The sequence below is a fragment of the Globicephala melas genome, chromosome 13 (assembly GCF_963455315.2).
Source record: "Globicephala melas chromosome 13, mGloMel1.2, whole genome shotgun sequence".
Classification (NCBI taxonomy): domain Eukaryota; kingdom Metazoa; phylum Chordata; class Mammalia; order Artiodactyla; family Delphinidae; genus Globicephala; species Globicephala melas.
In genome coordinates, this window is record NC_083326.1 from 20,626,422 (window position 1) to 20,639,343 (window position 12,922).

The 12,922-nt window shown below is 41.6% G+C and overlaps 1 long non-coding RNA gene across 1 annotated transcript in view; it reads left to right on the forward strand.

Moving 5' to 3' along the window:
- The first annotated feature begins 1,822 nt into the window (after positions 1–1,822).
- LOC132593323 (uncharacterized) overlaps positions 1,823–12,922 on the forward strand; it is a 43,452-nt gene continuing 32,352 nt past the window's right edge. The window contains exon 1 of the long non-coding RNA XR_009558617.1: positions 1,823–2,011. This is a non-coding gene — a long non-coding RNA (uncharacterized lncRNA). The remainder of the gene's footprint in view (positions 2,012–12,922) is intronic.

Here is a 12,922-nt window from a genome sequence, read left to right on the forward strand (position 1 = left end):
TGTATTAAAAAGTAAGTGTCTTGCTTAGATCACTTCCTGGTAAAACCAAACCGTAGACCGTTGCTAGCAGAATAAATTTCAAAATAATTTACCTTGGGCGGAAATGTGACCTCTACCTTCTCATCAGTCTTCTATTTTATCCCCTTCGGAACCCAACCCCAGTCCAAATGGCCAATCTTGCTTTTACTTTGCTGCTTCCATAACTGTGCTTATGCCGTTCCTTCCTGCATAGCATCCTCCACCCAACACCCCCATTTACTAGGTGAAATTGTTTTTGACTCTTGATGTCCTCTTATCATACTTGTCTCAGCTCATGCTTAAATTCTTCTGTAAATACACCCTAGATTTTTCCCTAACCAGAATGAACTACTTCAGCACTCTATGATTTATATCTATATTCAGCCTCAGCTCATTTGTTTTACGCTTAATATTTTCCCTGGCTCACTCCTGTGCTCTATTCAAAGCTCCCTCAGGTCATGGGCATTCACTCAGCGCCCACCCCGATAAGGGCTGTACCTGTGTTTGAAATGAGTTGAACCTTCAACAGTTGGGCTCACGTAGAGCATTGTCTCCTCCACTGAGATTCATTGTGAAACAAGGATCCTCCTTCAAACTCCAGAGGCAAAACTTCCTGTAAACATCTGGACTGTCCCCCTATGTGACCCACGATGGAGAAAGATGACCCATGGCTTCCAGCCTCACTTACGGGAAAAAGTAGATTTGGAGGAAAGAGGAGCCCAGATGCACAGATTCTTATAATTTTCTGCAAAGAGGAACTTTGGAAACCGACTAGGAATTCGTGTTAGTAAATACAGTGAGTAAACATGCAGACCATTTCCCAGAACAAAATGTGTGCGTGGGACTCTTTCATTCTGTGGATGCAGAGTGCCTCACGACATGAGGGCAAAGTGAACCATAGAGAATTATTATGAGCACTGACATCTGCCAGGGGAATATTTCAACTTTCTTCCAGTCCTTTTCTTTTTTTCTTTTTTTTCGGAGTTAACATCAGTATGATCATTTTTACTGTACAGATGAATGCATTCAGGTACAGACATTGTGGCTTTCAGGTCTGCCCCATGCATCTGCGCTGAAGCTGTGGGATGCAGCGAACCTCTCAGCATTTCTAGATGAGCTTTCAGGCTAATTCACTTTGAACTGGCATCGTCTCCAAGTTGTGAGTCCATTGAAATAAAACAGGAGCTATGGCTGAACAATTCAAGTCATTGGCAGAAAGGGTGGTAGGTAAATGGCACTATGAAAAATGAAGAGTGTCTTGTTTCTGTGAACTAAAAATGGATAGCTCCAATTATTGCTCCTTCCACACATGAAGATGGTACAAAGTTAGGTAATTATAAATATTGCATCCAGCCGTAGAAGGGATGAGCTGTATGTTATGTTATTGCGCATTAAAAATCTTTATGAGTGTGGCAAGAGATACATATACCAACAGCTGATACATTCAGGATCCTGGAGCAGTATCTTATTTTAATGTAAGTGAAGACCCATACAGTCTATTGCTCTAGGGATTTCCTGCTATATCCTGCTATATAAAAAGATCTTAAATCTACATGAGATATTACTTGTGATTTCAAAGCACTTAATGAAAATCTGTGTTTTTTTTAATTTGAATATCTTTCAACCCTACCCCCAGCCACCCTGCTTACAGCAGAGATAATGCTTTCTCGACTAGATTCCCCAAGGCAGGAGGCTTCCTTTCCTCCTCCCTTCCTCTTTCTTTCTGTACTTTTTTCTTTTCTGATCTTCTCTTTTCACTTATCTTCTGTTTTTAAATTCTTCAACACCTAGCTCAGAGCCCAGCAGTTTGTGATGAGTGTGTATTGACTGTTGAACATGAATTACCACCCTCATTTTAAGGCAGAAGAGGAAGAAGTTATAAACCTCTGAACCTCTGGTTGCTGAGTTCTGAGCAGAATCAGAAGCTCCTGCTCTTCCCACGGTGCTGAGGAACTTGCCACCGCACACCTGGCATCGGAGCTACATCTTGGGGGTGAGTTAATTCAAATGAAATTTCAGAGGGAAGTCGGCCAACATTTTAAGGAGAATTTCTGCAAGAATTTTATGTCTTCAGATAGGTAAAAATTCAAGTTCAGAGCCTTAGAACATAAGGTAAATATTACTGATACATTGCCTTATAGAAGGATAAAGTGCAAGCAATAAAACAAGGCAAGACACTACAATAAGTCCCCTTGACTGAAATCACATTTGTCCATGATCTGTTATTCTGATGGACTCTTAAGAACTGGGGCAGGGATGTCTGAGAACTAATTGCTGTGCATTCAGCAACTGACTGTGCACGGATCTCCGAGGCACAGGCTTGTGCGGAGCTCGGGCATTTGAACCTGGGGAAGACTTGGTTATTCTTCCCTTAGCATATCTCTACCTGGACATGGTTTTGTCTGTGAGAGCTCAGATGCAGATTTCTTGAACCACTTATCAAGGCCAGAGGTATATTATACTGATCTATGAGCACGGTTAGGACTAGTTTTGCCCCAGAGTTTGGCGAGATACCAGCTCTGATGGTACAGAAACAGACACCAAACTTGAGCTGCAAATGTTATTGCACAATTGGCCAGCAGTAATAGGCAACACCAATAATAAAGACAAAAGCACAGATTTAAAGCAGGCAGTAGAATCTGAAAATACTCTTTCTGCAATTGCTTTGAGTACAAAACATCTCAAAATGACAGGGATTTTGCCTGCAGAGTTGCTAATGAAGATGTGACCGAGAGTGTTCCCTGAGTTTGTTTATCCAGCTGTACAAGAGCCTGTATGACAGTAACTGGATTTGCACAAATTTAAAAATACCAAAGCCACCTTCTGAGGAAAGAAGTTTCCCCATAAGTCCACTAAAACCTTGTCTATATAAATGAGAGGCTTTATTGCTACCACATCTGCTTGCATATAGTTGTGCTTCTACTATGAAAGAAAATTTTAAACTAGGTGAAACTTACAAGGGGAGCACATGATGGGGTCCTTCCTCTCTCCCTCCCCACTGTCTGTACCATTGGTCTCTGTGGGGGCAGTTTTGCCCCTCAGGACCTTTGGCAATGTCTGGAGAAGTTTTTGCTTGTCACACTCAGGGATAAGGAGCTGCTGGCATCTAGAGAGTAGAGGGGAGGAGCCCTGTTCAACATCTGACAATGCACGGGACCACCCCGCCCCTAACCCCAAACAAAGAGTTTTCCAGCCCAGAATGTCAATACTCTTGAGTTTGAGAAACCCTGCCCTAGCTCAGTGACTCTAAAAATTGATTATGTGCAAATGGTCGGTAGTTGTTCAAATCAAGACTTGAATTATTGCCTGCGTTTTCTATCAGCTCTTTGTCATTGGTTCCTGAGCCAGATGTCACCTAATTTGTTCACACATGGCTTTTTGTTTAGCAGGTACTGGGTCCGTTTGTCTTCTCTTGACCAAAGACACCACTAAACCCAGCTGTTTCACCTCAAATGAAAGCCTGGGCTAGGCTTCCAGGCACAACTGGCAGTAAATCGATGCCTTCAAAGCAATAAGGGAAAGAAGTGACTTCAGGGTTATCAGAAATCCCCTTCTGATGTTAAAAACTCATACCCTTCACGTACACATACCACACGCACACATGCACTCCTCAAACATTTTTTTAATTACCTGAATTTTTTTCTTTGGGACAGTGCTTATCAAATTAAAATTCTTGGACCCCCCAGTATCAGAAAGACCAAGGTGTTGTTAAAAATGCCACTTTCTGAAATCTGTCCAAACCCTATGGATTAAGAATCCCTGAGTATCCAGTCTGGTAACCCACACCTTTAAAATGCTCCTGGGAGGCACGCCAAGTTTTGAGTTACTGTTCTAGGACAAGGATTCTTTTCTTCCCCACACACCTGTGCATGTGTCTCTGCCGGTTTGTTTGGGTATGTGACCGAAACATCCCGAGGCTGACAGGACCACAGGGACTAACCAGGGATAGAAGTCGGTGTTGTAGAATAACCCAGAGACATGTGGGTAACTATTTCACAGCTAGTTTAATTATTTTACATGCTAATTGTTTATTCACATCTGAAAGAGTGAGGTAAACGGGATTGCTAAGACAGGAGAGAAAAATTAAGACAATCTGGGAACAGTGGAGCTTGTACATTATTGGGGCAAATTGATTGACTGGAAGGTAGCAGAGAAGTTTGTCCTGGGTCCTTGAGTGGCCAGGGTGCAGTTCTTTATGGATTCCCCAGAAAGCAGTGAGAGTTTAGCCATGAGCAGTTGTGACAAGCTGTCCTCGTCTGATGTCAGCCAGTATCTTCCACTCAGTGCTGTCACCTGAGTCAGATTCAGCCTGCACGATGTCCTCGCTGGAAAGCCACTAGGAAGTAAGGTCCCTCTCTCCTTCCATCCAAGGCCAGGCAGGAGGCGTTTCTCTTTGCTTCTGGGCATTTGCTTCATTTTTCTGCTTTTCTGAGGATCAGCTCTACCAGATCCTTCATGGGGATCTGACTAAACCTGGCTGCCCCTCAGCAAACAAGTTTATACCATCTTGATCCTATCAGCAGGCAGAAATAATTTCTCCTTTTTGAACTCCAAATTCGAAGTCTCAGGAGAGAAAAGATGACTGCACAACACGGTCAGGGTTCTATCACAATGCACACAAGAGATGGAAAGCAGTTCAGGGTCACGTCGTTCAAACATTGCTCCAGGGGCTGACACTAGTGGGTTTAGGGTATCAGTCATCACAAGAGAACAGAACTGGCTCATACCTAAAAAGTATCTACCAGGAAATAACCCGCCAGAGGGCCATGCTACCCTTAGAGGCATGTAGAAAGGAGGGGACTTGAGGGCAAGTCGTGGAGGTGGTGGAGGTGGAGGTGGGGATGAGACAGGGGAAGGCAGGGCGGGAGGTTGGCATTTGTTGTTCAAAAATGCCCACACGTTGTATAATGCAAGCTGACTCCTCTTCCTTATCCGTCTTTGAAAATTATGGCTTTGACAGAGTTTATTAAATTTGCGTGGTTTTAAGAATCACCTAGAAGCTGCTTGTTAAAAATGTCCAATGTGAGATCTGGGGCCCTACTCTAGAATCATGAGGGTAGGGTAGAGAAGGGGATCCAAAGAATTCGTATTTGTAAATGCCATTTTGATCATGCAAAACTGGCAAATTACCCTTAAAGAGCTGACCCATGTAAAATATTGCCAGGTTCTTACAAGAGAACATAAATTGGTTTCAGATTTAGAGAGCAGAGTTTGATAGGCAGAGAGGGGAGGAAAATTAAGGTATGTTTGAGAGAAGCTTTAAAGCTGTGTGGTCCAATATAGTAGCTGCTAGCCATGTGTGGTTAGTTAAATTAAAATTAAAGTTAAATGAAATTAAAAATTCACTTCCTTAATTGTACTATCCACATTTCCAGTGTGCAATAGCCACTTGTGATTAGTAGCTGCAATATTGAACAGCACAGGTCCAGAACACTTCCTTTGCTGCAGAAAGTTCTAACGGATAATGACACAGAGGAGGAGTCAAGGAGGGAGAAAGATGGTGTAAAACTTATGTCGGTGTCCCCATCATAGGCCTATGCAGAGTTCATACGTAAGTGTCATAATGTTGATGATGTTGACATACTCAGGCTGATGATAATAATGACACTTACTGAGCACGTGTTACTTGCAAAAGCCTCTATTGTAATCCTCCAGACAACCTGAACACTTACTGTGGTACCAAACTGTCTCACTAGGTAACATATGTGGGTAACTGTTGATTGTTGTCATGTGGAATTTAGGACCCCATATAGCCAGATGATCTGATTTTGCAAGGAAAGCCAGAAACCTAGATTTTTATGTGAAACAACTTGATTTTTTAAATGGCTTAATTTTTTTTGACAATGCAGTGAAGACCAAACAAAATATGTCTGTGAGATGGATTCAGTTCATGTAATGCAAGGTTTTGACGTTTTAGAAGCTGGATGCACTGAAAATTAATTTCCTGATTTAACTATGTTCGCCCCAGCAATGCAACTTCCACTTTAATGCTGGAGAGAACACTACCATTCTTTATCTGAAGTTATCTACTCCTACAACCCCTCTCAGTCTGAAACAGTCCAAGTCTGATGACATATTCAAATAATCTTATTTATATCTGCAGAAATATGTTAAACTTTATTTCTTCCATTTATTCAATAAATAGTCACTAAGTGCTCAATAAGACATTCTGCTAGGAACTGCTTGGGAAACCTTTATGAGAAAAAAAAATCCTAGCCAAATGGAGCTTATTGAATCTTATGGACAGAAAAGGCATAATGGAAAGTCATGATAGCTGTGAATTGCTACTTCGTTTTCTGTATTTTAATCACTACTTCATGAGATTTAAATACCTTTTGAAGGAGCCTCTATGTCTTGCTGTCCATTATTTTGGATAGCACATTTAAATTGACAAGGATGGAAGATTAGTAATGACTCAGGAACTGGGAAAATGGATAAAACCCTTAATTTTGTAAGAAATCTCTAGGCTGTTTGCATTTTTTCAGAGCTGCGCCCCTTCTGTTATAATACCTGGAGTCCAGCCAGGCACAAAGCTCGCTGGCTGACTACTGCAGAAAGGAATCCTGGAACCTCTCTTGCTGACCTGTTTCCCGACTTTCCAGCACAGCTAGCCAGAGACTTCCTATAGACAATGAGGGAATTCAAAAACAATGAATGTGGTAGTTCAGCTATTTATCTGGGGACCACTGGGGATGAGACTGAGCCATTTTCCTGCAGCTGGCCACAGAGGAGGCTCAGTATGAAAGAACAGGGCCATGCAGTTGGCATATGTCTCATTCTGGGCTAAAGCTTTCTATCATAGGATTCAGTCAGACCCAAAATGCAAGATGAACATCATCTCTCTCGTTGTTACTTATAATAAATAGAAAAGAGATGGACAGATCATGTTTTCCAAAGGTGCTTGATGATAAGAGTGACCAAAGGCACTTAATAATTCCCTGTGCTGGAAATGCAGATTCAGGGTCAGGGATGGAATCAGGAATTCAGTGTTCTTAGTGGGTACATTAAGTGATTGTTACCACCAGAGAAGTTAGGAAGTACTGGAATGGAAGGATAAAGAAGGGTTCTCTCCCTGTAATGGTATTATTCCCAGTCATCTATTGTATATCAGCTTTCATCAGTTTATGGTTACATGCCTAGACTTTGGAGTGAGATGGTCCTGAGTTTGAATCCAAGCTGCGAGGCTATACTGTCAGTTGCTATGAGACATTAGGTCACTTATGTAACTTTTCTGAATATAGATATCCTCATCTGTAAAGATGGGGTTACACTATTACTAACTTCGTTGTGGAGAGTTGAGAATTTTAAATGAGAAGAGGCAGGTAAAGTCCTCAGTACAGAGTCTGGGGAATGTTCACTGGGCACTCTTTACAGTTAAAAAGCAATTTTACATACTTTGTCTCATTTGATCCTTTTACCAATCATGTGAATGATACATGATTAACTCAATTTTGTATACAAAAACTGAGGAAGAGAAATTCAGGATAGAAAACATTATATCTATATATGTTTGGGCTAGTGTGACAAAAATAGTACACTGGTGTCTAGCAACTTGCTTTCTGAATTTGTCTAATTTTAAAGACTGAGAACATTTTTAGGAAACATTTCGTTCATTTCTCTCACTTTACAGGTGAAGGATCTAAGACTAGTGAAGTAAACTAATTTGTTCAGAGTGAGAGAGAGAGACAGTCCTAAAACTGGTACCAGAATCAGGTTTTTAAAGTACATCTTGCAAACCTGTCATTGCATTGTTGAGGATGTGATTTATCTTTAAGCAAATCCGGTGATACATATTTTAGATCTGCTTCTTTGACATTAAAAAACATAACTCCTAAATCACTATTCTATATGCATCTTAAAATAGAGCATATTTTCAAGGGATTACCTAGTGTACAGTTGTACCAAAATTCTTTCAGAAACCTCTTAAATACGTAGGTTCCTATGTCCACCAGAGATCCTTTTTGAATCAGAATCTTGATGGGGAATGAGAATTTGCATATTTAAGTTTACTAATTAAAGTTTGAGTACTAGCTAATTAAACTATTAATTCCTTGAGATCAGAAATTGCGTATTTTCCTTCTTCTGTATTCCCATCAGTTCCAGCCAGAATTTTAGGCAAACACTCTGCACTCAGTTAACTCCTATTGAATTGAACTGTGATAGAATCAAATTATGGTAAAATGTTTGGATTATATAAAAATCTGTGAGGCACATGTATGGATGAATCATTTCCAAAGATATCATTTATAAAATTTGACCTGAATTAGAAGCATAATTCTCTTGCCGGATATATTGTTTGTCTGGAGAGTATATGTGTGTGTGTATGTGCGTGTGTATATATATATATATATACTCTTTCTTTCCTATATATATGAAAGAAAGGGAAAGAGAGAGAGATTGGAGAAAATTAACCTTCAGACAAATGAAATCAAGTTTAATGGAGAGGGGGAAAAAACCCAAATATCATGCCAATTTTGAGGAATGTTAGCTTGGATATTAGTTATCTATTGCTGCATAACAAGATATCTCAAAACTTGCCAGCCAAAAATACACAAATGTTTATTTTCTCCCAGTTTTTGAGGATTAACAGCTGGCAGCTGGCCAGGGTCTCTCAGGAGACTGTAGGCAGGAGGTCTGTGTTTTAACCACATTACCTTGGCTGAGGTATGGTGAGGCCAGACTCGGATCAAGAGAGAGAAACTGGAAAGAGCTTCAAGTTTTCGTTACTCTCAGCACCCTGGGGAGAACCTAGCAGGCCCCGCAGGGCCATTTGGAGGAGCAGCGGGCGGGCCACAGGGAGGGGGAGCAGGAACTGTGGGCGCGAGCCTTCAGTGTAGCTTCTGGGGGAAGGGACGGCCAAGGCAGGGGTAGCAGGTTTGGGATTGTCCAGTTTAAATCATTTCGGCAGGTGCTGGGCTGAGGAACTGTTTCTGGTTGTCTGGGACCTGGCCCTGGGATGATTCAGGTGGGTGCAAAGTGGTCCTGAGCGTGAGACCCCAATAAGGCAGGTAGTTGGAATGTGGACTTAAGCTGCTGCTTAAGGGGAACTGACTGGCTTCTAGCCAAGACCTCAAAACGAGACAAGACAGCATTTTAAAAGACTATGTTACAGTTTGTCAGAGCGTCAGTCTTCTGAGGGCTTGAATGGGGTTGAAGGGTCTGCTTTTAAGAAGGTTCACCCACATGGCTGTGGACATGAAGCTTCAGTTCCTCACTGAGGATACCAGGAGGTCTCGGTTCCATTACATGGGTGGCTCCAAACATCGTGTGACTGTCTTCACAACATGGCAGCCAAAGTCCCCCAGGATTGGTGAGTCCAGAATGAGAGATGCGAGGAGAAAGGTACACTCCTTTTATGACCTAGTCTCAGAAGTCATGCCCCATCATTTCCACCTTACCCTGTCTATAGAAACAAGACTTTTAGAACAGCTCATACATTTTAAGCCGCACAGCTCCATTGACAGAATTCTTTCCAAAAAAAGTGATAAGAACATTTTCTCTCAGATTCCTAAGGCAATGCTGACTGGGGGAAGAAAAAATGTTCAATTTATTTTGTATGTATTTTGGTCAGTATTTTGATTCCATTACATTTTGGTATAAAAAAGTCATGGTTGCCAAAAACAAAGGTCGTTTCTTTCCATAATTTTCATTTGTGATCAGAAGGTAGACTCTCGAATAACGTTATGGATTGTCATATCAAAACAGCAGCTTAAAAAAAAAGCCATATGTAAAATGATTTGCCCAAGAAAAACGTGAATATGTCATGTTTATTTGTTCATTTATTCAACAAGTATTAATAGAGTTCCTCTTACATGCCCAGCTCTAGAGTAAGCATTGGCTAATAGAGTTCCTCTTATGTGCCCAGCTCTAGAGTAAGCATTGGCTAATACAGTTCCTCTTACATGCCCAGCTCTAGAGTAAGCATTGGCTATACAACAGGGAAAAGAGAGCTGTGCTTCCGGTTCTCACGGAGTTTCTGTCCTAGTGCAGGAGGAAAAGTTCTATTGAAATATTCCACCTAATGTTTGTATAATTAAAAACTGAATTGCAGTGAAAAATGTACATGATGCTATGAAAGTGGATGAAGAATGCAGAATGATAGGGAAGGCTTCCTGGAGAAAGTGGCCATTAATCCTTGAGCTGTTGTCTGAACAATGAGCTGGGAAGGTGATGAGGAAATCGACTGAACTTTACAGCATATATTCTGTAAGTTAAATAATCTCAATGAACAAAGAGGCCCTGAGGGTTTACTATCTCAGACAAATGATAGGACCCTTTTAAAGATCTTCAGTATTTTACCGTCCTGTACCACGCATAACCTAGTTATAAATCTAAAGATTTTACTGGACAAATACCATGGTCTCTTTCAATATATGTTATCAGAACTTCTCACTTGGCTTCCTGAGCGTCCTGGGGTGCATCCTTCCCTGATGGCCACAAGGAAAATTTGGGGGATCTTAGTTATACTTACATATTCATGAAAACTTGTCGTTTCTTTGGTTAGTGTACTTAGGTGTGGTGGTCTGGTCCCCACTGTGAACAGTCACCTGTCCCTTCCCTGCATTGCAACTATTGTACATGAAATATCTTTTTTTAAATAACAACCCAGGACTTCACTGGTGGTCCGGTGGTTAAGACTCCGCCCTCCAAATGCAAGGGCCCTGGTTCAGTTCCTGGTCAGGGAACTAGATCCTGCATGCCTCAACTAAAAGACCCCGCGTGCTGCAACCATGACCCAGTGCAGCCAAATAAATAAATAAATATTTAAAACAATAATAACACTGAACCCATGGAGTGTTTCCACAGCAATGACTGGGGAGAGGGTCACATTTCGTGTGCATGGAATAGCAAGTGCAAATACCTCTAGTGGGAGTGGGGTGGGCACGTAAGGGAAACAAAAAAAAATTGTTTACCTGGGAAGGAGAAAGCTTAGGGTAATGTGATGTGAAAGAAGAAGGAAATGTATGAAGTAGATAAGCCAAATACGATCTAATATATAGGGTAATACTCAATCCCATTTTGCCCAAGGCAGTCCTATTTACATTAGCTCTCCCAGCATCATGGAAAATAGTACGGCCCATCAATCTTGAGAGCCTCCTGGGGTTGGATGATGTATTTTATGGTCACACTATTTGAGTTAAAGATTTTGGTCTTTATCTTAATAATGATGGGAAGCCATTAAGAGTTTTGACCATAGAATAAAAGGAATAACAGATTTTTGTTTTTCTGATATCTGTCTGGCTATAGTGAGTAGAATGAGTTAGCAACGCAGAGTGTACAGGGAGACCATCTACTACTGTAGTTCTGGCAAGACGTGGCAGCTTAGACTGTATTGGTAGCAGTGAAGATGGACGGAGTGGCCTGATTCAAGAAACGGGCCATCTCTCTGCATTGCAGTCCTTCTGTACACCTCTGGTCAACTGACTTTTTCTTTTTCCATGACATTGAGTATAAGCCTTTTTTTTTTTTTTGCGGTAAGCGGGCCTCTCACCGCTGTGGCCTCTCCCGTTGCAGAGCACAGGCTCCGGACGCGCAGGCTCAGCGGCCATGGCTCACAAGCCCACCCGCTCCGCGGCATGTGGGATCTTCCCGGACCGGGGCACGAACCCATGTCCCCTGCATCGGCAGGCAGACTCTCAACCACTGCGCCACCAGGGAAGCCCTACAAGCCTTTTTAATTCGCTTACAAGCTAGGATTCCACCACCACTTCCGAACACCTTTCTCTTTACTCTCGGCTGAAGAAATTGTTCCCTTTTCATTGGAAACTAAAACCAATAAACAGAATCTCTCTCATCGTCCAGCTATAAGATCTGCAAATTTGCCTACAGACACACAAAAGCTCTCTTCTTCTCAGATTACACCATGGATGGTATCGCTCCTTGTACTGAAAGCCAATAAAGCCTCCTCTGATTTAGATCCTGGAAATTATCCTCTCTCCTCTGCACAGCACTCAATGTCTCGGTTTTCTCACCTCTCACTCACTTTTGTAACCCATTCTATTCTGCTTCCTTCCCTTGCTGTTTCCTGAAAGTGTTCTAAGGACAGCAGTGGCATCTGGAGATCTTTTCCAGGTCTCATCTTACTTGTCCTCTGGGCAGCAGATGATGTTGCCTCTCCTTGAAACCATCACTTACACTGGCAACTTTCCCAATTTTTTCCTCTACCTCTTTGCAGTCATTACATGTTGGAGGACCTTAAGGCTCCTGGACCATCTTCTTACTCTGTCCTCCCCACGTCTACAATCTTATACACGTCCATATCTCTAATAACTATTCATAGATTGTTAATTTCCCATAACTATATATCCAGGTCAAGGAAATCAAATAGTACCAACTGAAGGTCTTACAAGTGAAACAAACATTCACAAAGCCAAGCTCAAATTTGTGATTTGCTCCTATGCGAAACCTGACCATCTTCCTCACTGGTGTTTTAAGGAGTGTCATGTACATATAGTCACATAAGTCAGGATACCAGTCATCATTTACCCCTCCATCTCCCTTAATTTATCTTTTACCAAGTGATGTCAGTTTGATCCCCTGAATACCTAAAATAATGATGGTTTCTCTATTTTCTTATTTTCTACAGTAGCAATGAGTTGCGTGGGTACATTCACAGAGAAAGCAGATTATAAAATCAACCCAAGGTTAGGTTTTGCCTTGAACACAGTACAAGAAGACTGGTATTTATGGCAGTGCTGCTGAGATGATGCATGAGTCATTAATCTAGCTGCATCCAGAAGGAACGATGGACGTGGCAAGCTTCTATATTGAAGTTGAGATGTGACTGACAAATGGCCTTTAGAGAAGTAGCTGTACAAGTGAGCTGGAGGAAGAGGGGTTTTCAGGAAGGAAGAGTCTTTCCTTTTCTTCTTCTTCTTTTTTTTTTGGTTGGTATTGGGGCTTT